Genomic DNA, 9,301 nt, shown 5'->3' on the forward strand with positions numbered 1-9,301 from the left:
TGTGTGTGTGTGTGTGTGTGTGTGTGTGTGTGTGTGTGTGTGTGTGTGTGTGTGTGTGTGTGTGTGTGTGTGTGTGTGTGCAGGGGTTGTTTTTTCGGAACCCCTTTTAACCCTATTGTCGCCACCGGGCTCCGCATCCCATTGTGGCACAATTGAGATTCGACAGATTCGCCTAGCCGTTTCCGCGTTCCGGTTTTGCCGGTGAATTGAGATTTTTTTGTAGTTTGGTTTATTTTTTATGGGAAAGTATTAAATTTACAGTTTACCCCACACTATATAATACTTCTGTGTCAATGCTCTTGTCACCCGGAACACTATTTCCGCAACAATGAAATATACTACTACGGTTGCTGTGGCTATTTATTAATGCTATATTTCCTGGTACAGTTATGTTATAACTATGTATAGTGCAAATTCGAAGCGGATGTGTTCTAGCTACTACAGGGGTAAAAAAATGAGTCACGATTCATACAAAATATTTCATATTTTAAATTAAATTTATTCTATTGAACTTTATTCCATTTGAACGATGAATGTAATCATATATTTCTACGTTTAATCGATAAAATGAAAACGATTACAGCGATTACATTGAGTTTCGATCTATACACCGTGAACATTTATTGTTATAAAATATAAATCTAAAGTCTTGCATATACGTTGATGCTGTAACACGTGCCATTTATAACACGAACAATACGCTCAGATAGATATTAGATATTCGACGACATAACGAAATGTATGTAATAAATTAATAAAATAGATATTTAAATAATAATTTTTTAAGATTGTTGGTCATCATATCATCATTTTTAATTCTTCCAAAAAGTATTTTATTATTTATGTTAATTCTTGCATATCAAAAAGCAATAAATATTTCAATAAATAAACCAATTAGCGTTAGTGAAATAATGCAATTATTCTATTTTCAAATTTTGCCAAACTTTCAAATACAAAAAAAACCTGTTAAAAACTTTTAAATAAAACAAAATAGCACTAGAACACTAACAAAAGCACAACAAATAATTTTAAGACTTTCTAGTATGGCATAGAATTGCATATGGTGCAGATTAAAGTTGGTTGAAAATTCAAAATGTTAAAATATTTAGATCATGTATAAAAATATTATAAAAAATGTGAAACAGTAGGTATAAATAGATTTTGAAAAAAACTGACATTTCGTAAATATTACTGATTTCCCACTGTTTTTCCAATCAGGTATAAAGAAAAGTATTGAGCATTTTGATACTTTGAATAGTATTTGTATAATGTTAACAGTTAAGATCTCCTTTTTCCTTCCAAGAATATCAGTTAGATTGCTATAAAAACCACACTCAATGTTGCAGATTAAACAATCAAATTAACTACTCCAAAACTCGATGACAGAAAACAAAAAAAAAAACATAAAACTCATACACCCCTCGTTCTGCTAAAAATCTAAAATGTTTATATAACCTTGTATATTTTAGTGGTGACGAGGGACACAACGGTATTAAATCAAATACCTACTAAAATATTAATCATTCAAGTAATTAAAATACTCATTGTATTTCAATACATTTTGTAAAACAAATTATTTAAACAAAAATAAGCCAATAAAAAGCAACTTTAAATAGAATATTTATTTTTATTTTATGTAGGAAATGATGAATCTAATTTGATGTATTAGCTTGTGTTAACTGATATAGCTTCGAATTAGACCAAAAGAAAAAAAAGAAATGTTTTTTTTGGTTTCAGTTACTTTCAAAGATATTTTTCAATGTAATAAAATAAAATATGTTAACACACTAGGTAGTTAAAAGGATACGAATACACTTTCCTGAATAAAAAATCCCTTGATCGTGCATTTTACGGTGTAGTCCTGTGCCGAAAACTATTACCAAAATCATATTGAAAATTAGAACAGCGTTTCTCCGCCTGTGGTGCGACGTGGTATGCAGAAAGTTCATAGGGGGTATGCGAAGGTAATCTCGAATTACAAAAAACTGGAAACATTTTAGTATTAAATATCGGCTTTGTCCAGACAAGTTCGAAAAAGTTTCTAACCCCTTTTGTGTCGATATATCTGTGCAAAAAATAAATTTTCCCACTTATCATCTACAAAAAAAAGTAAAAATATAAATAGAAAGACGAAAATAATTTAAGACTTTAAGTTATACCAACGTATCAACATGGAGACCGATATTGACATCCTCATTCATTTAAAATAACACTAAGGTTATACACTAATGTATTCAAATAACAATACAAATAATAATCGTATACCTACTATTTAATTTTAGTCTTGTGTATTAAATGTTTATATACAGTGTGATCACGATTTCGAGTAACACTAAATATTTCGACCGGGTGAACTTGTATTGAAATGAATTTTTGGGGGAAGCTAGGAGGTACTGAAATACATATTTTGTTAAATTTTCAAATTTTTAACACTTACGGTGCGCGCATCCGCAGTAAAAAAATGTATTTTTTTTAAAGATAACCCATACTTTTAGCACATGTTTTGGATTGACAGTATTTTTCAAGTCGATTTAACTCATAATACTTGGCACTGAGTTCAAAATTGAATGAATGACAGCCAAAAAAAAATTATATTTTATTGTTCTAAATTATGATTAATATGGTAGAAATTATATTGAATTAATATTATTCTTAAATTATCAGTGATGCTGGAAAAATATTAAATATACCTATGTAAAATTGGGCTGTTTTGTAACCGAATTACAACAAAATGATAAACGTTATTTTTTGTGTTAATATGCAATTTTGTCCAAATTTGAACTTGAAATGTCTATAAAAAGTATATGTATTCATATATTTTTTAGATTTCTTAGTTAATGAAAAAATGCTTAAGAGAAACCTGGTTTTAAATTTTCAATCCTTAGCTAGAAAAATTGAAAATTTTTAATTACAAAATTATTTTCAATTTTCAATTTGATAAATATTGTCAAAATTTGAACTTTAAATGCTTATAAAAAAAATCATGCCTATGTATTATTAATATTTTTTAACTGCTATTGTAACAAATTATCAAGAGTCTTGTATTAAATTTTCATGCTTTTTGACCAAACCATTAAAATTGTATTGGCATTTATAGAAAAAAAATGAAAATTGAAAATGTCCGTCAACAGCTTAAAACAAATCAAAATATTTTGAAAATTGTATCAAGTATGTAACTTGATGAAATTAAAATGTGTAAATCTTAAGTGTATAGACAGTAATTCGTTTTTGAATAATTACAACAAAATAAGAAAATCGCTACAAAAGAAATCATGTGAGTATCCAATGTTGTCAAAATTTCAACTTCAAACGTTCATAAAAATTTAATTTGAATTTCCGGTAGACATTTTTTTTTTTTTTTGGTAAAGGTAGACAAACTTGTAAGGAATCTTGTATTAAATTTTTAAATCTTAGATATAAATAGAACATTTTTTTTGAATTTCTAACTAAATATAATATGCTAATTTTTGTGATTTCGTCAAATTTCTAAGTTTAAACTCTCATAAAAAATTATTGTAATGAATTTACGCTCAACATTTATTTTGTTTTTCATTAACAACAACTTACAAGGAACTTTGTATTACATTTTCAATTTTTATTTTCGAGTTGAGTTTAAAAAAAAATACATAATAATCGAAAATTTCATATGCCTATAAATAGTGTAACACATAACAAAATATTTTGAAAATTTTATGGTGTATAGAAAATGCTTGCACAAATATTCAGTGAAAATTTCACTTATCTACGATCATTTTTGTCAGAGTTATGGTCCCCACACACTGCAGCGGTAGCGGTGGCGGTAAAATGAGTCCGAACACAATTTACCGCCACCGCGGCGGCACCGCCAAGACAAAAGAATTTTACCGCTACCGCTGCAGTGTGTGGGGACCTTTACACTAAAAACCAAATTGATTTTTAGTTTAACTCTAACAAAAATGACGGTATATACATGATTCTTTCACTGAATATTTGTGTAAGCATTTCTATTTATATCTAAAATGTAAAAATGTAATACAAGATTACACAGTTCAACAGTCGTCATAATAATATTGTTGGTCTCAGATTGAATTGCGTTGATCGCGTTGAATTGCGTTGATCACGCCAGTAAAAACCTTATGCAAAAAATGTGGGGTCGGAGTACCAGGGTCTCATGCCGCAGTCGGCACTTTTCTTCGGTTTCGACGGCGGCGGCGGCTGCGGCGGCGGCGACGCGCGACGACGGCAGTAACTGCTCGGTGCTCGTTCGACGACCGTCACTATCGCGGCATGCGTTCTTGTTGCATTCTGTTCGATTCAATAGACTACACAAAGTGCTAACCCGCGTGCCACCGAGTCGAACGGAAGCCACGAGTTCTCAAGCAGGTCTTGTACGCTGTGTATTAGAGACCTTTGAGTATTTGCGGAGATTAGTTTGATACCCGCTTAATAGTTAATACTAATACGATACGGTCGATATGGTTCCTCGTGAGTTGCTGTCAATGGAAATTAAAAAAAGTTGAGCGTAAATCCACAATAATTTTTCTATGAACGTTTAAACTTAGAATTTTGACAAAATTCGTAAAAATCACGAAAATTAGCAAATTATTTTGAATTAAAAATTCACAAAAATTTTTCTTTTTGTATTCGAAGATTTAAAAAATGATTACAAGATTCCTTATAAATTTGTCTACCTACATCAAAAAAAAAAAAGTCAAATTAAATTTAATGATTGGGGAAAAAATCATGAAAATTTAATACAAGACTCTTGATAACTTGTTACAATAGCAGTTGAAAAATATTAAAAATACATAGGCATGATTTTTTTTTTATACCTAAGCATTTAAAGTTCAAATTTTGACAATATTTATCAAATTGAAAATAATTTAGTTGTTAAAAATGTATACAATTTTCAATTTTCGTAGCTAAGGATTGAAAATTGAAAACAAGGTTCCACTTAAGCAGTTTTTTCCTCGTTCATGTGAAGGTTAAGAACCGCTGAATTAGAATATATATTTTATATATATATATATATACTATATAGTATATTAGTATTTAGTACCGACATACCTTGATTGATCGATACGTAGTTCTCTCTAGACTTTAAAGCTCCTATCATTATTCGTTAAGTTATCATAACATATTACATATTATGTTACAACAGTCAATTCGCAATAATTCCAATAACGATGAAACACTATATGCACTAAAAACTGTAAAGTGTTTTTTTGTTTATTGAACCAAGTTATGAATTATTGTAGATCGTATGTACTTACCATATTATATGGCGAACTATGTGGCTATATATAAGTACGGCTATATATATATACTGTAATATATTCATATTTCTTATAATAATAGTATAATATTATGGTGTTTTGGGATTTACGAATAAGAAATGCTTTTTGTGCAATACCATTACCATATTATACGTTTATACAATGTATGTATATACTGTGTGGTCATGTATATAACACATTATAGTGTGCCCACATAATAATATAACAGGTATACTTATATCAGTTATAACCTAAACTTATCCATATAGTGCTGCTACTGCAGTATAAAGTAGCTGGACGTACCGACGCACAGTCGCAAGGAAAATATGATACAATAATAATTTCACGCTGCGTGTCAACCATTGCTTTTATTTTTCAGTACGATTTTTCACTTCATGCCCCCCTATTGTGCTTTCATTTTTATTATTATTATATCATTAATACACAACTCTGGAGAAGCATACCACGGTGATGTGATTAATATATACATATATTAACACCTAACACACTTACGTAATACCTACAAGGTATGTAGTTGGTATATATTATATATTGGTGCATTGTTCAATAGTCAATAGGTACCTAAATAATAAAATCGTATAATACCATAACTGACGAGGTTGTAACACAGTAGCTACGTTTTAGATTTGGGTATGAATAGAGACGATATAGGTATTATATTATATAATATTAGTTGTTACATATAAATACACAATAATATTATGTGTGTACCTATAGTAATATTATATAAAATCCGCGTTCAACAATAGTTTTCAACTTGTATTTATTAGTGGGTATTATAATATATTACTATCTATAAGTTTGTAGAGTACAGTGGTACATGAAACTTGTATTTCACTTCCCACTTGTTCCACTGTTTTGTTATTATTTTTTAATATAGCTTACATTAAAAAGGCAAACTTGACACCAATACCAACGAACATTTCGTTGAGAGTTAAATATATGGAGTAGTAGAGTATTAGATTAGTGTACAGAGTATATCAGAGCCGTAAATCAGGGAAAATTTTTTTTCATTAAAAATTAATGTATGCTTCACGTGGAGCGTTATATGGACGATTATTGAAATAGGTAAGCTATTAAAATATAAACCATAACTTGTAAGTTATTGCAGCCTACAGGAATAATTGATTATTTATAAAAGAGAACCTTACCATCTAAAGATAACTGAACGGAGGAGTTTTCGTAGGTTACACATAGAGTTTTAATTTGAAGAATAGATGTTATTTTAGTTCTATGCATTGAATAATTCAAAATTAGTCTTTTATAAATATGAATGTCTTTGATGTTAGATATTTCATTTTATTTCAATTTTATATAATATGGATGATCTAAAGAATACAAAATCACAATAGATTTTGAAAGCATAATAGGTACGAGCCACGAGGCACCTATCTATTATAATTATTTAGACAGATATAAATGAAAAATATGGAAATATGTAACAATATTATGTGTATTACAACCTATAGCTAATTGAATTATTTTTCATAATTATTATGTCAGACAATTTAACGATAAGGATGGTGCAGGTGCAGAACGAGAATTCTACAACCGAGAATGGTTGAAATATGTGAGAAGAAGTTGAGTTCAATCGTATTTATTTATTAAACTTAAATTTGGGTCAATATTATCAGTTTATTAAAAAATGTATAACGTATACGTCATCTCTGCAGTCTGCAGTGAATTATCAAGATGGAAAAACATTTGGTGTGAAATTAAATGGAATTAGAAACATCATTAATGCGTTTTATCAGGACAGCGGTGTTTATTCATTTTTATAATTTTATCCAAACTTTGCAAAACACAAATTTCTCGAACAGCTCTAACCACCATAATCGCACAGTACTAAATGGATAAAATAATATGTATATAACATAAATAAAAGGGTTGTAGGACACTTTGTACGGTTATCCACAAAAAATGAAAACCGTGAACAGTTTGTACTATTTCAAAAAAATGTATAATTTGTTATTACAAAACACAGGTAGTTAACATATAAATAAATAAAAAAAATAATAATAATAATATTTAAAGTAATAAATTCGTAAATAATTATTTGTGGTATGTATTTTTAAAACATTCACTGTCACATAAATCATAATAATATATATATTTAAAAATTAAACGTATGGCAAACATTTCGAGCAATTGTAAATTAATTATTATTTTACTTTCATGCTGTACACAGGCATCATTAATTTTCTTTTGTATATTTTGGTTTTTTTTCTTGTGTTTTTGTTCAAATGACTAGAGCATTCGTCTAATTGCAAAGACCGCAAAACACTCCAGAAACTTGGATTAACCGATCCAACCAATTTATTGAACGAACTGTTCCATCCTTCACTAAAATTATTCGTCCTGTGTGAGTTCTTAATTGTTTGGTGTCTGACATTTTTTTTTAAATTTTATCCCTCCCGATATTTCCCGGTTTATTTATACCGTACAAAACGTCCGCGATCGAATTTTACCAATTTATTATCACCGTACAAAGTGTCCGCGATATGCAACTCAAACAATAGATAGTACAAACTGTCCGTTTACCAAATAAAAGATAAGATTATAGTGTACCTGTGTATTACTATGTACCTAAATATTGTATTGTCGACTGTCGTGCATTCGTGAATGTATAATATTCGATAATATTCGCTCACGTAGGTAGTAGGTATACTAACTACTTCGAAAGATCCATACGCAGTAGGCAGGTACGCATACCATCAGTCATCTGTGGTACACGAGAACTACTGGTATAAACTGATATATATGTATATATATATAGTTGTGACTTTTAGATACACAGTGTATATCTATACGTCAGGCGTGAATATATATATATATATATACCTATACACCGCGGGCGTGAGACAATCGACTGCGTTCAGTGCGTATCGAATTGCCGAATTCAACGTGGCCACGGTCGACTCTTATAATATATAGTAGGTATATATACATGCATAATATAGGTCTATGTATATATATATACACACACACACACACACACCTTTCCTATATATACTTTTACACACTTATAATGCATAGGTTCAACGATCTACGACGCGTTTTTTTATTCTTTTGTCGAACGGTTACTACCGTACAACAACAACAACAACAACAACAACAACAACAATAATAATATAAAATAATATAATATATATATATATTTATGGTTAATATACCTACCTGTCCGCTACTGTAGAAGCTACCGTCTGCTTCTCGGACAAACCGTTTCAGTTTTCGTGGATACCCACGGGTTTCTAATGAGATTCTTTTTTTTTATTCTTTTATTCTTTTTTTTTTTATATAATATGCTTATACGTTATTATATTATCATCGTCGTCTCGCTGTCATCGTTTATACTACTCCGTCTCTCTCTCACTGGTTTTTTTAAAAATTTTTTTTGTGAATTATGTTTCGTTATTATAGGCTATCGTATCAAATGAGATTGGCGTAGGTACCTATCTATGTATGTAATATGTATACGCGCGTCCAGGAATTTATATTCATTCACGCCTGCATGGCCGCGGTCCAGCTAGCGACGACATAATGCCTATAACAATGACCACGGCACTGTGATCCGCGGGTGGTGGGTTTCGTTTCCACTGCGTATTAAACCTATACATGTATGTTTTATTACCTATAGCAATATTGAAATTACAGCGTCGATGATTTTATCATAAAATTATAAACAGATTCAGGTCGATAATAAAACGAAAACGGCAAAACATCATGCGGATGGTCCAGTCCGAGTTTTAGGAGGGATATGCAATATTTGAACCACCTATACTGTGAAACGTCGTAAGTCACAAAATGTCACTAATTGAGATATTGGGTGGAATGTGTTATCAAAATGATAGACGGATCATGTGTGAACATTTGCAAAAAAAATTATTTAATATAACCACTGTAAATAATCAGTATGAAAGATAAAAACCATGTATCACTGGTAGCGTAAAAACAGTTTTTTCTTGTTTTCTTAGAATGACCTTTTATGTACTTACGTTGCATCTCAAATAGGTGGTTCATTTATA

The sequence above is a fragment of the Myzus persicae genome, unplaced genomic scaffold, assembly GCF_001856785.1.
Source record: "Myzus persicae strain clone G006 unplaced genomic scaffold, MPER_G0061.0, whole genome shotgun sequence".
NCBI classification, from domain to species: Eukaryota; Metazoa; Arthropoda; class Insecta; order Hemiptera; family Aphididae; genus Myzus; species Myzus persicae.